This window comes from Leucopleurus acutus (assembly GCF_964270905.1).
Source record: "Leucopleurus acutus genome assembly, chromosome: 16".
NCBI classification, from domain to species: domain Eukaryota; kingdom Metazoa; phylum Chordata; class Mammalia; order Artiodactyla; family Delphinidae; genus Leucopleurus; species Leucopleurus acutus.
This window is the reverse complement of record NC_139158.1, coordinates 55889973-55909999: the sequence shown is the minus strand read 5'-3', so window position 1 is coordinate 55909999 and position 20027 is coordinate 55889973. Positions and strand designations below refer to the sequence as shown.

General features: G+C 39.8%; 1 protein-coding gene across 1 annotated transcript in view; it reads left to right on the top strand.

Annotated features, from left to right (window-relative positions):
* CDS2 (CDP-diacylglycerol synthase 2) overlaps nucleotides 1–20027 on the top strand; it is a 61116-nt gene that overhangs the window by 468 nt on the left and 40621 nt on the right. The gene's annotated exons all lie outside the window — the stretch shown is intronic.

Sequence of the window (20027 nt, the reverse complement as noted above, 5' to 3'; positions counted from 1 at the left end):
GGTCCAGTTGGGGGTGGTATCTCCGGGGCCCAGGAAGGAGAGCGCGGGGGTTGCGCACGTCCGCAGCCCTCGCAGGGCTGGTTGCGGGGTCCTACGCCAATCCACTTCCCCGAGGCCTTCCTGGGTGTGAAGACGTCGAGACCCCGGAAAGACTCCTCAGAGCGTGACTTAGCCTCTCTGAACTTCTTTAAAATGTTATTCGGGGGCTGGAGGTATAACAAGACAAGGCTATGTGATTTGCCTGTTAGGAGATTTAAACTCCTTCTCGAAAGTTAAATCTGTTGGCTTTAAGCAGAGAAGTCTCTTAATTCATGTAGTCAGCAGGTGTTGGAAGGTATATTCCCCAAAGATGGGCTTGTTTACTGCTTCAGATGTGGGCGTTGATGGGGTAGAGGAGGAGGGTAGAACGGAGGCCATCTTGGCAGGGACGTAGCTGGTTGGGGTTGAGATATGAGGGCAGCAGACTTAATTGGTTGAAGTGAAAGGTTGTGTAAGGGAGTTGAGGAAGGTGAGGAGTCATTATGTTACTGTGGACATTGAATGACAGCATAAACTTAGTGGTAGTATTTCGAGCCTGGAGTTAGTGGTCAGGAGCAGTGTTATTTGGTAAATTGATCTGACAGTGATGTGTAGACTGGACTGAGGGAGCATGGACCAGAATGAAACAGATTGGCTGACTCGCGGGTTGCCAACAGGTGACCTGCAGTTGTTTTCTTTGGTCCCTGTGTTGCTTTAAAAACCAGAATATTTCTCCCAACAGTCTGAATTTATTGCCTATTTTGGATCATTGGAAGATCTGCCATCACATTCCCACCTGATTAACATTTGGCTGGAACTGAGGAACAGCTGTTCCCACCAATCCCTGTTGCTCTACACCAGGTCCACAGCACCCATTTATGTAGCTTTCCATTTTTGGTAACTGGAGGAAAGGAACATTAGGGAGATATCAGGAAGGAGGAAGGCACAAGATTAGGTGTCAGGGTGTCAACAGCAGTTATACTGGAAGGAATGTTTTGGGTATGGGATGTAATGGGATTTTAAACAATTTTTTTGGTTAGGACAGTGGATCACCCAAGGAGAACTCTCCATACTGATTTTTACAATATGTTTTGGAGAAAATTTAGGGCTTGGGTGCAAGTTTAGGAGTCGCTTACAGAGACAAGGTACTTTGAAGTTTCTACTCTTCCCATTAAATACCCTAGCTGGGCCTGGAAGGGTTCTGTTGCCACACTGCATATGCCTGTTGGGGGAGTTTACAGATATTTGGAGGCTGTGTAGCCCTGTTTAAGGGTGAGAAATCAGACTTGATGTTAATGGGACTTTGTTGTTTTAGAAGGTGTGAGAAGAGGTAGAAAAAAAGAAGGCATTATACCTAATGGGCTGTACTTTTGAAAAGCTATTTGTAATAATTAGACTTACTCAGTGGTAAAAACAAGCAAAGCCACATACCCAAAAACCATGAGATTATGAGGTGAAACAGTTTCTACCCTCCCTACCTAACTACTTGGATCCATCTCCCAGACAAAAGTGCCAGTTGATTCTTTTTTTTTTTACTTCTTTATTAGAGTATAATTGCTTTACAATGGTGTGTTAGTTTCTGCTTTATAACAAAGTGAATCAGTTATACCTATACATATGTTCCCATATCTCTTCCCTCTTGTGTCTCCCTCCCTCCCACCCTCCCTATCCCACCCCTCCAGGTGGTCACAAAGCACCAAGTTGATCTCCCTGTGCTACGCGGCTGCTTCCCACTAGCTATCTACCTTACATTTGGTAGTGTATATATATCCATGCCTCTCTTTCACTTTGTCACAGCTTACCCTTCCCCCTCCCCATATCCTCAAGACCATTCTCTAGTAGGTCTGTGTCTTTATTCCTGTCTTACCCCTAAGTTCTTCATGACATTTTTTTTCTTAAATTCCATATATATGTGTTAGCATACGGTATTTGTCTCTCTCTTTCTGACTTACTTCACTCTGCATGACAGGCTCTAGGTCTATCCACCTCATTACAAATAGCTCAATTCCGTTTCTTTTTATGGCTGAGTAATATTCCATTGTATATATGTGCCACATCTTCTTTATCCGTTCATCTGATGATGGGCACTTAGGTTGTTTCCATCTTCGGGCTATTGTAAATAGAGCTGCAATGAACATTTTGGTACATGATTCTTTTTGAATTATGGTTTTCTCAGGGTATATGCCCAGTAGTGGGATTGCTGGGTCGTATGGTAGTTCTATTTGTAGGTTTTTAAGGAACCTCCATACTGTTCTCCATAGTGGCTGTACCAATTCACATTCCCACCAGCAGTGCAAGAGTGTTCCCTTTTCTCCACACCCTCTCCAGCATTTATTGTTTCTAGATTTTTTGATGATGGCCATTCTGACTGCTGTGAGATGATATCTCATTGTAGTTTTGATTTGCATTTCTCTAATGACTAATGATGTTGAGCATTCTTTCATGTGTTTGTTGGTAGTCTATATATCTTCTTTGGAGAAATGTCTATTTAGGTCTTCTGGCCATTTTTGGATCGGGTTGTTTGTTTTTTTGTTATTGAGCTGCATGAGCTGCTTATAAATTTAGGAGATTAATCCTTTGTCAGTTGCTTCATTTGCAAATATTTTCTCCCATTCTGAGGGTTGTCTTTTGGTCTTGTTTATGGTCTCCTTTGCTGTGCAAAAGCTTTGAAGTTTCATTAGGTCCCATTTGTTTATTTTTGTTTTTATTTCTATTTCTCTGGGAGGTGGGTCAAAAAGGATCTTGCTGTGATTTATGTCATAGAGTGTCCTGCCTATGTTTTCCGCTAAGAGTTTGATAGTTTCTGGCCTTACATTTAGGTCTTTAATCCATTTTCAGCTTATTTTTGTGTATGGTGTTAGGGAGTGATCTAATCTCATACTTTTACATGACCTATCCAGTTTTCCCAGCACCACTTATTGAAGAGGCTGTACATTCCTGCCTCCTTTATAAAAGATAAGGTGACCATATGTGCATGGGTTTATCTCTGGGCTTTCTATCCAGTTCCATTGATCTATCTTTCTGTTTTTGTGCCAGTACCATACTGTCTTGATTACTGTAGCTTTGTAGTATAGTCTGAAGTCAGGGAGCCTGATTCCTCCAGATCCTTTTTTCGTTCTCAAGATTGCTTTGGTTATTCGGGGTCTTTTGTGTTTCCATACAAATTGTGAAATTTTTTGTTCTAGTTCTCTGAAAAATGCCATTGGTAGTTTGATAGGGATTGCATTGAATCTGTAGATTGCTTTGGGTAGTAGAGTCATTTTCACAATGTTGATTCTTCCAATCCAAGAACATGGTCTATCTCTCCATCTATTTGTATCATCTTTAATTTCTTTCATCAGTGTCTTATAATTTTCTGCATACAGGTCTTTTGACTCCTTAGGTAGGTTTATTCCTAGATATTTTATTCTTTTTGTTGCAATGGTAAATGGGAGTGTTTTCCTGATTTCACTTTCAGATTTTTCATCATTAGTGTATAGGAATGCCAGAGATTTCTGTGCATTAATTTTGTATCCTGCTACTTTACCAAATTCATTGATTAGCTCTAATAGTTTTCTGGTAGCATCTTAAGGATTCTCTATGTATAGTATCATGTCATCTGCAAAGAATGACAGCTTTACTTCTTCTTTTCCGATTTGGATTCCTTTTATTTCCCTTATTCTGTGATTGCTGTGGCTAAAACTTCCAAAACTATGTTGAATAAGAGTGGTGAGAGTGGGCAACCTTGTCTTCTTCCTGGTCTTAGTGGAAATGCTTTTAGTTTTTCACCATTGAGGATGATGTTGGCTGTGGGTTTGTCGTATATGGCCTTTATTATGTTGAGGAAAGTTCCCTCTATGCCTACTTTCTGCAGGGCTTTTATCATAAATGGGTGTTGAATTTTGTCGAAAGCTTTCTCTGCATCTGTTGAGGTGATCATATGGTTTTTCTCCTTCAATTTGTTAATATGGTGTATCACATTAATTGTTTTCCGTATATTGAAGAATCCTTGCATTCCTGGAATAAACCCCACTTGATCATGGTGTATGATCCTTTTAATGTGCTGTTGGATTCTGTTTGCTAGTATTTTGTTGAGGATTTTTGCATCTATGTTCATCAGTGATATAGGCCTGTAGTTTTCTTTCTTTGTGACATCCTTGTCTGGTTTTGGTATCAAGGTGATGGTGGCCTCGTAGAATGAGTTTGGGAGTGTTCCTCCCTCTGCTATATTTGGAAGAGTTTGAGAAGGATAGGTGTTAGCTCTTCTCTAAATGCTTGATAGAATTTGCCTGTGTAGCCATCTGGTCTTGGGTGGTTGATTCTTAAGTACTTTCCCATCCGTTGTTGTAGGTAAGGAGGATATGAGGAACTATCCAGCTAAAGTTACCTTAAGTTTTTACAACTGCACTTAATTAAACTGCTTCTATGATGACAGAATGCCTGGGGCTTAGAGGTTCACTAAGTGCTTGTTGCTCTGCTCCACAAACACAGCACCTACTTGCCTTCTGTTAAAAACCTAATGTAGTCCATTAGCCCAGAACAAGACAGTTGCTCCATTGCTCAATATTTCTGATTATCATGCATGGGATTTCAAACTTCCATTATTCTGGCTTTGCTGATATTCTTAGGTTAAAATTTAAGAAAATTAGAAATAATAAAACAAGGATATCTTTTTAGGGAAATAAATGGTGAAATGGGAACTTTCTTATTTTATAGTAGAAGAATTCAGAAAACAGTATTAGGTCAATTCATTAAAAGAACTGGAACAAATTTGAAAGATTTAAAAAAATGTTTCAGTTGCTTAACTGTTGTGGCAAAGTGTCTTATAAATAAGCAGACAAAATAATCTGGGGAATGTGTTTATTATAAAAGTCAGAAGGTATTTTGTTACATTTAGCATCCTAGAATGGAATTGTCAAAGCCAGTTGCTAATAAAGGAAACGTTTTCCTCTGGGAACCGTGCTTATAATTTTAAATTCCAAAAGCACATTATTGTTGCCAAACTAAGAAACTTGGAATTTAAGCTTTGGAAGTGGTCTTCCTCCCACCGATCCATGTTTTTCCAGTGGTGCTTAGGAAAGACAAGAATGAAATGTGGGCCAAAAGATTGCCATCATAAAATTTATGATTGGGTTGGCATTTCAGGAGACTTTGAATGCATCTAGGAAACTTTTGAAATGACTCTCCTAACTAATTTCACAGTACAAATAATCACCCTTTAAGCTGTTTGAAAAAAATGTGCATCACTATTTCTGATTTGTGCACTCTGCTGTCTTTCCTGGGATCCACACAGGTGAAGTGTATTGAATTCGTTAGTTTTGCAGAGAGCTTGCTGAGTAATTCTGCTTCACACAGCTTCTTAACCTGCTCCCTGTGCTGTGACAGCCTCCCCAGCCTTCCTGACTGGTGCTAGGGGCTGCTGGGGGTGACAGAGCACAGCCTTTCACTTACAGACTGCCTCTGGTTTGGAAAAGAGACTCCTGACTGTTAATTTTGCCAGGCTCTCCTTGGAAGAATACTGATTTGTTACTGGGGTTGGGCTGAGTTCCTGCCTTCCAGGCCTTGCCACGCAGTGGTTGCTTGGTTGGGGCAGTGATGTGGTGCCAACCAGGGCAGACCTGGTCCCCATTAGGCAGCTTGCCCTGCCAGTCCATGATCTTTGTTCTTGTGCTGTTTGCCTCATCAGTGGGGATGGCATAGGGCCCACTCAGTTGAGTGACCTTTTAAAGAAAGTTAAACTTTATGTTATCTTGACTAGACAGTGCGTGCGTGGTTCAGAATTTGAAAGGTGCAGAGCGTACACTGTGAACGCCTCCTTGATGCCTCCCTGGTTCTCCTCCCCAGCAGCAGCACACCCCTGCCAGGGTGCTCACAAGCATCTGCTGCTGGTGCGAATGGACCTGAACTGTCCTTTGGATTTGTTGCCCTTTGGCAGCAGCTCTTTTATATTAGAGTCACCACAGGGCCAGCCTGGGGCTTCTCTGTGAAGACTTTGCTGCGTTTTTGAAAGAGCTCTTGAGACCTGGGATTTACTGGCAACATTCTCTGCCCTTGGGTGAGATTTTGAGAGGATATCTGTCACTGACCTGGATCCCTCAGTGGACGACTCTCAGAGCCTTGTCCCCACAGTCTGTGTCCTGCTAGTCCTGTGGTTTCGGTGATCTGCAGGAAATTCCTAGGTATACGTCCCTCAGTCAATGCAAACTTAGTTTGTCTCAAATTTGACTTTTCTCGTTTTAGACGTTGACCTTCCTCCTCCCGTCTGCTCTGCTCCAGCTTGAAATCCGTTAGTCCCTGTGTCTCTGCTCCCTCATCCAGTCCAGGTCACAGGTTCTCATCAGATAACACCTGGATTCCTTATCTGTTGCTTTGGCGTATTCCAGATAGTTCAGGACTTGATGCCTGAACTGTTATAAATCCTTCTAATTGAGCTCCCTCCCTTCAGGATTTGTTCTCAGCCCCTTCTAGTCCACCTGACCTTTCTTTGTACAATTCTGAAACTTCCCTATGAGTTACAGAAGGGAAAAAAATTTTTAGCCCCTGTTTCAGATCTCTTAAATTTGGTCCTTTATGGCCTTGTTTCTTAACCAGCCCCTTTTCCTGCTTGGAGCCTCTGTGACATGGATCTTGGCTCTTGCTATTTCCAACCGTAGGAAATGTGCTCATTTTCTGTCACCCCTCTTTCCACCTCTACCTATTTAAGTCCTATTTTCTCAAAGTCCATTTTAGATCTTCCGCATTTCAATACTTCATCAGGCATGCATGTATTGTAGAAATCACAGGAATGTGTGCAAATGAGAATGAAATCCACCTACAATCCCATCATTCAGAGAAACAACCATTGTTCAAATGCATATCCCTCCTGTGCAGATTGCTACGTGGCTGTAATGCTACCATGCATGGTCTGATAGCTTGCCTTTTTTTCTTTATTAATTGAAATATAGTTGATTTACAATGTTCTGTTAGTTTCAGGTATACAGCAAAGTGATTCATAAATCTATACTTTTTTTTTAAATTAATTTTTATTATTTGGGTGCGTTGGGTCTTTGTTGCTGCATGTGGGCTTTCTCTAGTTGTGATGAGCGGGGGCTACTCTTTGTTGCGGTGCATGGGCTTCCAATTGCGGTGGCTTCTCTTGTTGCGGAGCATGGGCTCTAGGTACACGGGCTTCAGTAGCTGTAGCGCACAGGCTCAGTAGTTGTGGTTTGTGGGCTCTAGAGTGCAGGCTCAGTAGTTGTGGCACACGGGCTTGGTTGCTCCGCGGCATGTGGGATCTTCGCGGACCAGGGCTCGAACCCGTGTCACCTGCATTGGCAGGCGGATTCTTAGCCACTGCGCCACCAGGGAAGTCCCTATGAATTTTTTACATTCCTTTCCATTATAGATTATTAGAAAATGTGAAATAGAGTTCCCTGTGCTATACAGTAGGTCCTTGTTGTTTATTTTATATATGGTAGTGTGTATCTGTTAATCCCAAACTCCTAATTTATCCCTCCTCTCCTCCCTTCCCCTTTGGTAACCATAAGTTTGTTTTCTGTATCTGTGAGTCAGTTTCTGCTTTGTAAATAAGTTCATTAATATTATTTATATTATTTTTTTAGATTCCACATATAAGTGATATATGATATTTGTCTTTCTTTTTCTGACTTATTTCACTTAGTATGATAATCTCTCGGTCTATCCACGTTGCTGAAAATGGCATTATTTCATTCTTTTTTATGGCTGATTAATATTCCATTGTATATACGTACCACATCTTCTTTATCCATTCATCTGCCAACGGACATTTAGGTTGCTTCCACATCTTGGCTATTGTAAAACTGCAGTGAACATTGGGGTGCATGTATCTTTTTGAGTTAGAGTTTTTGTCTTTTCCAGATAAAGCCCAGGAGTGGGATTGCTGGATAATATGGTAACTCTGTTTTTAGTTTTTTAAGGAACCTCTATACTGTTCTCCATAGTGGCTGCACCAGTTTACATTCCCACCAACAGTGTAGGAAGGTTCCCTTTTCTCCATACCCTCTCCAGCATTTATTATTTTTAGACTTTTTGATGATGGCCATTCTGAATGGTGTGAGGTGATACCTCATTGTAGTTTTGATTTGCATTTCTCTAATAATTAGCAATGTTGAGCATCTTTTCATGTGCCTGTTGGCCATCTGTATGTGTTTTTTGGAGAAATGTCTATTTAGGTCTTCTGCCCATTTTTTGATTGGGTTTTTTTTTTGATATTGAGCTGTTTGTATATTTTGGAAATGAAGCCCTTGTCAGTTGCATGGTTTGCAAATATTTGCAAATATTTTCTCTCATTCTGTAGGTTGTTTTTTCATTTTGTTTATGGGTTCCTTTGCTGTGCAAAAGCTTATACCTTTGACTAAGTTCCATTTGTTTATTTTTGCATTTATTTCTTGCCTTGAGAGACTGATCGAAGAAAGTATTGCTGGGATTTATGTCAGAATTTTTGCCTTTGGTCTCTATCAAATTACCCATGACATTTTTTTTGGAATTTTATTTTATTTATTTATTTTACAGCAGGTTCTTATTATCTATTTTATTTTTTATTATTTTGCGGTACACGGGCCTCCTCTCACTGTTGTGGCCTCTCCCGTTGCAGAGCACAGGCTCCAGACGCACAGGCTCAGTGGCCATGGCTCACGGGCCTAGCGGCTCCGCGGCATGTGGAATCTTCCCAGACCGGGGCACGAACCCGTGTCTCCTGCATCGGCAGGCGGACTCTCAACCACTGCGCCACCAGGGAAGCCCTAGTTATCTATTTTATACATATTAGTGTATACATGTCAATCAAAGTCATCACACCACCCCCACACACACCCACCCCGGCACTTCCCCCCTTGGTGTCCATACGTTTGTTCTCTACATCTGTGTCTCTATTCCTGCCCTGCAAACCGGTTCATCTGTACCATTTTTCAAGGTTCCACGTATATGCATTAATATACGATATTTGTTTTTCTCTTTCTGACTTACTTTGTATGACAGTCTCTAGATCCATCCACATCTCTACAAATGACCCAGTTTCGTTCCTTTTTATGGCTGAGTAATATTCCATTGTATATACGTACCACGTCTTTACCCATTTGTCTGTCGATGGCATTGCTTCCATGACCTGGCTATTGTAAATACTGCTGCAGTGAACATTGGGGTGCATGTGTCTTTTTGAATTATGGTGTTCTCTGGATATATGCCCAGTAGTGGGATTGCTGGGTCATATGGTAATTCTATTTTTAGTTTTTTAAGGAACCTCCATACTGTTCTCCATAGTGACTGTATCAATTTATTTTCCCACCAACAGTGCAGGAGGATTCCCTTTTCTCCACACTCTCTCCAGCATTTGTTGTTTGTAGATTTTCTGATGATGCCCATTCTAATTGCTGTAAAGTGATACCTCATTGTAGTTTTGATTTGCATTTCTCTAATAATTAGTGACGTTGAGCAGCTTTTCATGTGCTTCTTGGCCATCTGTATGTCTTCTTTGGAGAAATGTGTATTTAGGTCTTCTGCCCATTTTTTGATTGGGTTGCTTATTTAATATTGAGCTGTATGAGCTGTTTATATATTTTGGAGATTAATCCTTTGTCCGTTGATTCATTTGCAAATATTTTCTCCCATTCTGAGGGTTGTATTTTAATCTTGTTTGTAGTTTCCTTTGCTTTGCAAAAGCTTTTAAGTTTCATTAGGTCCCATTTGTTTATTTTTGTTTTTATTTCCATTACTCTAGGAAGTGGATCAAAAAAGATCTTGCTGTGATTTATGTCAAAGAGTGTTCTTCCTATGTTTTCATGCAAGAGTTTTATAGTGTCCAGTTTTACATTTAGGTCTTTAAACCATTTTGAGTTTATTTTTGTGTATGGTGTTAGGGAGTGTTCTAATTTCATTCTTTTACATGTAGTTGTCCAGTTTTCCCAGCACCACTTATTGAAGAAACTGTCTTTTCTCTGTTGTATATCCTTGCCTCTTTTATCATAGATTAGTTGACCATAGGTGCGTGGGTTTATCTCTGGGCTTTCTGTCCTGTTCTGTTGATCTATATTTCTGTTTTTGTGCCAGTACCATATTGTATTGATTACTGTAGCTTTGTAGTATAGTTTGAAGTCAGGGAGTCTGATTCCTCCAACTCCATATTTTTTTCCTCAAGACCACTTTGACTATTTGGGGTCTTTTGTGTCTCCATACAACTTTTAAGATTTTTTGTTCTACTTCTGTAAAAAAACAAAAATGCCACTGGTAATTTGATAGGGATTGCATTGAATCTGTAGGTTGCTTTGTGTAGTATAGTCATTTTCACCGTATTGATTCTTCCAGTCCCAGAACATGGTATGTCTGTCCATAGGTTTGTGTCATCTTTGATTTCTTTCATCAGTGTCTTACAGTTTTCTGAGTACAGGTCTTTTAACTCCTTAGGTAGTTTTTTTTCCTAGGTATTTTATTCTTTTTGTTGAAATGGTGAATGGGATTGTTTCCTTGATTTCTCTTTCTGATCATTCGTTGTTAGTGTATAGGAATGCAAGAGATTTCTGTGCATTAATTTTGTATCCTGCAACTTTACCAAATTCATTGATTAGCTCTAGTAGTCTTCTGGTAGCATCTTTAGGATTCCCTATGTATAGTATCATGTCATCTGCAAACAGTGACAGCTTTACTTCTTCTTTTCCAATTTGTATTCCTTTTATTTCTTTTTCTTCTCTGATTGCTGTGGCTAGGACTTCCAAAATTATGTTGAATAATAGTGGTGAGAGTGGACATCTTTGTCTTGTTTCTGATCTTAGAGGAAATGCTTTCAGTTTTTCACCATTGAGAATGAGGTTTGCTGTGGGTTTGTCATATATGGTCTATGTTGAGGTAGGTTCCCTCTGTGCCCACTTTTTGGAGAGTTTTTATCATAAATGGGTGTTGAATTTTGTCAAAAGCTTTTTCTGCATGTATTGAGATGACCATATCCTTTTTATTCATTTCGTTAATATGGTGTATCACATTGATTTATTTGCATATATTGAAGAATCCTTGTATCCCTGGGATAAATCCCACTTGATCATGAAGTATGATCCTTTTAATGTGTTGTTGGATTCTGTTTGCTAGTATTTTGTTGAGGATTTTTCATCTGTATTCATCAGTGATATTGGTCTGTAATTTCCTTTTTCTGTAGTATATTTGTGTGATTTTGGTATCAGGGTGATGGTGGCCTCATAGAATGAGTTTGGGAGTGTTCCTCCCTCTGCAATTTTTTGAAGAGTTTGAGAAGGATGGGTGTTAGCTCTTCTCTGAATGTGTGATAGAATTCACCTGTGAAGCCATCTGGTCCTGGACTTTTGTTTGTTGGAAGATTTTTAATCACAGTTTCAATTTCATTACTTGTGATTGGTCTGTTCACGTTTTCTGTTTCTTCCTGGTTCAGTCTTGGCAGGTTATACCTTTCTAAGAATTTGTCCATTTCTTCCAGGTTGTCCATTTAATTGGCATAGAGTTGCTTATAGTCGTCTCTTAGGATGCTTTGTATTTCTGCGCTGTCTGTTGTAACTTCTCCTTTTTCATTTCTAATTTTATTGATTTGAGTCCTCTCCCTCTTTTTCTTGATGAGTTTGGCTAAAGGTTTATCAATTTTATCTACTCAGAAACCAGTTTTTAGTTTTATTGATCTTTCCTGTTGTGTTCTCTGTTTCTATTTCATTTATTTCTGCTTTGATCTTTATGATTTCTTTCCTTCTACTAACATTGGGGGTTTTTTTGTTTTTCTTTCCCTAGTTACTTTAGGTGTAAGCTTAGATTGTTTATTTGAGATTTTTCTTGTTTCTTGAGGTAGGCTATAAACTTTTGCTATAAACTTCCTTCTTAGAACTGTTTTTGCTGCATCCCATAGGTTATGGATCGTCGTGTTTTCATTGTAATTTGTCTCTAGGTATTTTTTCATTTGCTCTTTGATTTCTTCGGTGATTTCTTGGTTATTTAGTAACGTATTGTTTAGCCTCCATATGTTTGTGTTTTTTATGTTTTTTTCCCTGTAACTGATTTCTAATCTCATAGTGTTGTGGTTGGAAAAGATGCTCGTTATGATTTCAGTTTTCTTAAATGTACCGAGGCTTGATTTGTGACCCTAGATGTGATCTATCCTGCAGAATGTTCTGTGTGCACTTGAGAAGAAAGTGTAATCTGCTGTTTTTGGATGGACTGTCTTAGAAATATCAAATAAATTTATCTGGTCTATTGTGTAATTAATTTTATTTATTTTTATTTAATTTTATTTATTTTTGGCTGCATTGGGTCTTTGTTGCTGCGCGCGAGCTTTTTCCAGTTGTGGCGAGGGGGGCTACTCTTCGTTGTGGTGCGTGGGCTTCTCATTGAGGTGGCTTCTCTTGTTGCAGAGCATGGGCTCTAGATGCGCGGGCTTCAGTAGTTGTGGCATGTGGCTCAGTAGTTGTGGCTCTCAGGCTCTAGAGCACAGGCTCAGTATTTGTGGCACACGAGCTTAGTTGCTCCGTGGCATGTGGGATCTTCCTGGACCAGGCCTCCAACCTGTGTTCCCTGCACTGGCAGGTGGATTCTTAACCACTGCACCACCAGGGAAGCCCTATTGTGTCATTTAAAGCTTGTGTTTCCTTATTATTTTTCTGTCTGTATGACTTGTGCATAGGTGTAAGTGAGGTGTAAAGTCCCCCACTACTACTGTGTTACTGTTGATTTCCTCTTTTATAGCTGTTAGCAGTTGTCTTATTTATTGAGGTGCTTCTATGTTGGGTGCATATATATTTATAATTGTTATATCTTTTTTCTTGGATTGATCCCTTGATCATTATGTAGCGTGTGTGCTTCCTTGTCTCTTATAACATTCTTTATTTTAAAGTCTATTTTATCTCATATGAGTATTGCTACTCTTGCTTCCTTTTGATTTCCATTTGCATGGAATATCTTCTTCCATTCCCTCACTTTCAGTATGTATGTGTCGCTAAGGTCTGAAGTGGGTCTGTTGTAGACAGCATATAGATGGGCCTTGTTTTTGTATTCATTCATCAATCCTGTGTCTTTTGGTTGGAGCATTTAATCCATTCACGTTAAAGGTAATTATCGATATGTATTTTCCTCTGACCACTTTCTTAATTGTTTTGAGTTTGTTTTTGTAGGTCCTTTTCTTCTCTTGTGTTTCCCACTTAGAGAAGTTCCTTTAGCATTTGTTGTAGAGCTGGTTTGGTGGTGCTGAATTCTCTTAGCTTTTGCTTGTCTGTAAAGCTTTTGATTTCTCCATTGAATCTGAATGAGATCCTTGCTGGGTAGAGTAATCTTGGTTGTAGGTTCTTCCCTTTCATCACTTGAAGTATATCATGCCACTCCCTTCTGGCTTGTAGTTTCTGCTGAGAAATCAGCTGTTAACTTAACTTTATGGGAGTTCCCTTGTATGTTATTTGTCGTTTTTCCCTTGCTGCTTTTAATAATTTTTCTTTGTCTTTAATTTTTGCCAGTTTGATTACTATGTGTTTTGGAGTGTTTCTCCTTGGGTTTATCCTGTATGGGACTCGCTGAGCTTCCTGGACTTGGGTGGCTGTTTTCTTTCCCATGTTAGGGAAGTTTTCGACTACAATCTTTTCAGATATTTTCTCTGGTCCTTTCTCTCTGTCTTCTCCTTCTGGGACCCCTATAATGCAAATGTTGTTGCATTTAATGTTGTCCCAGTGGTCTCTTAGGCTGTCTTCATTTCTTTTCATTCTTTTTTCTTTATTCTGTTCTGCAGCAGTGAATTCCACCATTCTGTCTTCCAGGTCACTTATCCATTCTTCTGCCTCAGTTATTCTGCTATTGATTCCTTCTAGTGTAGTTTTCAGTTATTGTATTGTTCATCTCTGTTTGTTTGTTCTTTAATTCTTCTGGGTCTTTATTAAACATTTCTTGCATCTTCTTGATCTTTGCCTCCATTCTTTTTCCGAGGTCCTGGATCATCTTCACTATCATTATTCTGAATTCTTTTTCTGGAAGGTTGCCTATCTCAACTTCATTTAGTGTTTTTTCTGGGGTTTTATCTTGTTCCTTCATTTGGTACATAGCCTTCTGCCTTTTCATCTTGTCTGTCTTTCTGTGAATGTGGTTTTTGTTCCACAGGCTGCAGGATTGTAGTTCTTCTTGCTTCTGCTGTCTCTGTGTTTGTTCTTTAATTCTTCTAGGTCTTTGTTAAACATTTCTGGCATCTTCTTGATCTTTGCCTCCATTCTTTTCCCAAGGTCCTGGATCATCTTCACTGTCATTATTCCGAATTCTTTTTCTGGAAAGTTGCCTATTTCCACTTCATTTAGTTGTTTTTCTGGGGGTTTATCTTGTTCCTTCATCTGGTACAAAGTCTTCTGCATTTTCATTTTGTCTGTCTTTCTGTGAATATGGTTTTCCTTCCACAGGCTGCAGAATTGTAGTTCTTCTTGATTCTGTTGTCTGCTCTCTGGTGGATGAGGCTAACTAAGAGGCTTGTGCAGGCTTCCTGATGGGAGGGACTGGTGGTGAGTAGAGCTGGGTGTTGCTCTGGTTCCCAGAGCTCAGTAAAACTTTAATCTGCTTGTCTGCTGATGGTTGTTTGGCCTGAGGTGACCCAACACTGGAGCCTACTTGGCTCTTTGGTGGGACTACTGGGAGGGCTCATGTGAAGGAGTACTTCCCAGAACTTCTGCTTCCAGTGTCCTTGTCCCCATGGTGAGCCACAGCCACCCCCTGCCTCTGCAGGAGACCCTCCAATACTAGCAGGTGGGTCTGGTTCTGTCTGCTGTGGGGTCACTGCTCCTTCTCTTGGGTCCCAGTGCGCACACTACTTTGTGTGTGCTTTCCAAGAGTGGAGTCTCTGTTTACCCCAGTCCTCTCGAAGTCCTGCAGTCAAATCCCACTAGCTTTCAAAGTCTGATTCTCTAGGAATTCCTCCTCCCATTGGTGGACTCCCAGGTTGGGTAGCCTGATGTGGGACTCAGAACCTTCACTCCAGTGGGTGGTCTTTTGTGGTGTAAGTGTTTTCCAGTTTGTGAGTCAGCCACCCAGCAGTTATAGGATTTGATTTTATTGTGATTGCATCCCTCCTACCATCTCATTGTGGCTTCTCCTTCGTCTTTGGATGTGGGGTATCTTTTTTGGTGAGTTCCAGTGTCTTCTTGTCTTTGATTGTTCAGCAGTTAGTTGTGATTCTGGTGCTCTCTCAAGAGGGAGTGATCCCATGACGTTTTTACGGAACTAGAACAGAATAATCCTAAAATTCGTATGGAACCGTACAGGACCCAGAATTGCCAAAGCAATCCTGGAGAAAAAGAACAAAGTTGGAGGCATAACCCTCCCAGACTTCAGACAATACTACAAAGCTACTGTAACCAAAACAGTGTGGTATTGGCACAAAAACAGATATATAGATCAATGGAACAGAATAGAGAGCCCAGAAATAAACCCACGCACCTACAGTCAATTAATCTTCAACAAAAGAGGCAAGTATATACAATGGAGAAAAGACAGTCTCTTCAAGTAGTGTTGGGAAACCTGGACAGCTATATGTAAATCAGTGAAATTAGAACACTCCCTCACACCATACACACGAATAAACTCAAAATTGCTTAAAGACTTACATATAGGGACTTCCCTGGTGGTGCAGTGGTTAGGAATCTGCCTGCCAATGCAGGGGACGTGGGTTTGAGCCCTGGTCTGGGAAGATCCCACATGCTGTGGAGCACCTAAGCCCGTGAGCCACAAGTACTGAGCGTGCATGCCACAACTACTGAAGCCCGTGTGCCTAGATCCCATGCTCCCCAACAAAAGAAGCCATTACAATGAGAAGCCTGTGCACCACAATGAAGAGTAGCCCCCACTTGCTGCAACTAGAGGAAGTTTGCACACAGCAACGAAGACCCAACGCAGCCAAAAAAAAAACAAAAAAAAAAATTAAAAATCTGTTGGGGGAAAAAGACTTAAATATAAGATATGACATCATAGAGCTCGTAGATGATAGCTTGCCTTTTTATGCTGTCAGGAACTTTTTCCCGCATCGTTAAGGTTCATAAAGGTTCTTTTCAAACAGTATTTCAAACTTTTTTTTTTAATTATGAAAGGCATAGGTGAAAACAAAAGATAATCATTGTAAAAGCACAAAAAAGAAATCCCTGTAATCCTGCCACTCAGAGATAACCACTGTTAATATTTATTTTTATACACACTGCGCATTCCTGCATTATGTGTACTATTGTAACTCACTTTTAACAGAAGAATATGCCCTAAATATAGTTCAGGTCTTTAAACATTTTGACCTGCTATCATTTTTAGTGGTTTTGTGTCATTTTGCTGAGGCTGTACCTTAACTTATTGAACCAATCAGGCGTTTAAGTTGTTTTAAGTTTTTTGCTGTTTTAAGCAAGGTGTAGCAAATACCCTCGATTTAACACACACACACACACACACACACACACACACACACACCTTTCTGCACATGCATATTCTTAGATAAGTTCTATGTTTAGAACTACCAACTCAAAAAGGATGTACATTATTTAAGCTTTTGTTACAAATAATATATTTTCTTCTGCAGTAAATTTGTAGTCACCGTAACTGCATGAGAGTATTTGACCTTGTGGTCTCCCCCCAGAAAGGAATACTGAGTATTCACTTGTTTCTTGATTTTAGGAGAGGAATTTTGGCCTAGTGGTTACAAGCACAAATCCTCAAGTTGGACTGCTTGGTTTATAACTTGACTCTACCACTAATGTGCTTAAGTTTTCTCATCTCAACAATAGGGCTTAGAGTGGGGTTGTTCTGAGTCATTATGCCTTTCTTGTATGAACTGTACCTTCGAGTAACCAAATAGTTGATTAAAAGTTTCTCTTTATAGAATAATTGGAAAAGGAGTAATAGAATATTAATATTTCCACACACCATTGGATTAATTGAAATGAGGCAATAACCATCAGTGCTACTACCATCACAGACAACCAGTTATTGTGTATTTCCTGATGGAAGTATATGTACAATACTACTGATGGAGGAATCTTGTCAAAAAAATCATACCCCAAACTCTTCAAGACTCTAGTTCTAACTGCTAGTTTACAGGAGATTCAAGGAACAATGAGAAACAGCACTGGACAAATGACCTGGTAGCTGTAGAAAATAAATGGCAAGGAGACCCACCTCCCCCACTTAAAAAAAAAAAGGGGGGGGGGAAGCAATAGATATAGATATATGGAGGATAAAACCTACAAATAAGAAGACTTAAGACAGATTAATGATTTCTGGACCTTATTTGGATCCTGATTCAATCAAACTGCTATAAAGAGAAAAAATGAAATTATTGGGTAAATTCAAATATTGGATACTTAATATAAAGGAATTGTTAACTTTTCAGATGTGATATAATGGTATTGTGATGTTAAGTCCCTATGAAAAAGCACTAACTATAAAGGAAACAATTGAGAATTCGAGCTACATTAAAATTAAGAAATTCTATTTACTGTGCTATTAAGAGAGTGAAAAGGAAGGCCACAGACAATGAGAAGATATTTATAAAAAAAAATCTGACACAGGACTCATATCCAGAATCTATAAATAATTCCTACAAAATGAATTTAAAAAAGGAAACTCAGTAGAAAAATGGGTACTTCAGATGGTCAGTAAATATATCCAATGTCATTAGTCATCAGGAAAATCAAAGCAAAACTCACAATAAGATACCACTACACACCCACCAGAATGGCTAAAATTAAAAAGACTGAAAACACTAAGGTTTGACATACTTAGTAAGGGGGTAGTGCGCCACGGCTAGTGGAAGGGAGTCCGGGAAAAAGTCTGGACCTGCCGAAGAGGCAAGAGACTTTTTCTTCCCTCTTTGTTTCCTGGTGGGTGAGGAGAGGGGATTAAGAGCGCTGCTTAAAGGAGCTCCAGAGACGGGCGCAAGCCGCGGCTAAAAGCGTGGACCGCAGAGACGGGCATGAGACGCTAAGGCTGCTGCTGCTGCCACCAAGAAGCCTGTGTGCGAGCACAGGTTACTATCCACACGCCCCTTCTGGGGAGCCTGTCCAGCCCGCCACTGCCAGGGTCCCAGGATCCAGGGACAACTTCCCCTGGAGAACGCACGGCGTGCCTCAGGCAAGACAGAAAAACACACAGCAGATGAAGGAGCAGGATAAAAACCCACCAGACCTAACAAATGAAGAGGAAATAGGCAGTCTACCTGAAGAAGAATTCAGAATAATGATAGTAAAGATGATCCAAAATCTTGGAAATAGAATGGACAGAATGCAAGAAACATTTAACAAGGACCTAGAAGAACTAAAAATGAAACAACGATGAACAACACAATAAATGAAATTAAAAATACTCTAGGGCTTCCCTGGTGGTGCAGTGGTTGAGAGTCCACCTGCTGATGCAGGTCCCGGTCCAGGAAGATCCCATATGCCGCGGAGTGGCTAGGCCCGTGAGCCATGGCCGCTGAGCCTGCGCGTCCGGAGCCTGTGCTCTGCAACGGGAGAGGCCACAGCAGTGAGAGGCCCACGTACCGCAAAAAAAAAAAAAAAAAAACTCTAGATGGGATCAATAGCAGAATAACTGAGAAAGAAGAACGGATAATTGACCTGGAAGATAAAATAGTGGAAATAACTACTGCAGAGCAAAATAAAGAAAAAAGAATGAAAAGAACTGAGGACAGTCTCTGAGACCTCTGGGACAACATTAAATGCACCAACATTGAATTATAGGGGTTCCAGAAGAAGAAGAGAAAAAGAAAGGGACTGAGGAAATATTTGAAGAGATTATAGTTGAAAACTTCCCTAATATGGGAAAGGAAATAGTTAATCAAGTCCAGGAAGCACAGAGAGTCCCATACATTATAAATCCAAAGAGAAACACACCAAGACACATTTATCAAACTGTCAAAAATTAAATACAAAGAAAACAAAGCAGCAAGGGAAAAACAACAAATAACATGCAAGAGAATCCCCATAAGTTTAACAGCTGATCTTTCAGCAGAAACTCTGCAAGCCAAAAGGGACTGGCAGGGCATATTTAAAGTGTTGAAGGAGAAAAAGCTACAACCAAGATTACTCTACGCAGCAAGGATCTCATTCAGATTTAATGGAGAAATTAAAACCTTTACAGTCAAGCAAAAGCTGAAAGAGTTCAGCACCAGCAAACCAGCTTTACAACAAATGCTAAAGGATCTTCTCTAGGCAAGAAACACAAAAGAAGGAAAAGACCTACAATAACGAACCCAAAACAATTAAGAAAATGGGAATAGGAACATGCATATCGATAATTACCTTAAATGTAAGTGGACTAAATGCTCCCACCAAAAGACACAGATTGGCTGAATGGATACAAAAACAAGACCCATATATTTGCTGTCTACAAGAGACCCACTTCAGACCTAGAGACACATACGGACTGAAAGTAAGGGGATGGAAAAAGATATTTCATGCAAATGGAAACCAAAAGAAAGCTGGAGTAGCAATTCTCATATCAGACAAAATAGACTTTAAAATAAAGACTATTACAAGAGACAAAGAAGGACACTACATAATGATCAAGGGATCGATCCAAGAAGAAGATACAACAATTGTAAATATTTATGCACCCAACATAGGAGCACCTCAATACATAAGGCAAATACTAACAGTCATAAAAGGGGAAATTGACAGTAACACATTCATAGTAGGGAACTTTAACACCCCACTTTCACCAATGGATAGATCATCCAAAATGAAAATAAATAAGGAAACACAAGCTTTAAATGATACATGAAACAAGATGGACTTAATTGATATTTATAGGACATTCCATCCTAGAACAAAAGAATACACATTTTTCTCAAGTGCTCATGGAACATTCTCCAGGATAGACCATATCTTGGGTCACAAGTCAAGCCTTGGTAAATATAAGAAAATTGAAATTGTTTCAAGTATCTTTTCCGACCACAATGCTATGAGACTAGATATCAATTACAGATAAAGATCTGTAAAAAATACAAACACATGGAGGCTAAACAATACACTACTTAATAACGAAGTGATCACTGAAGAAATCAAAGAGGA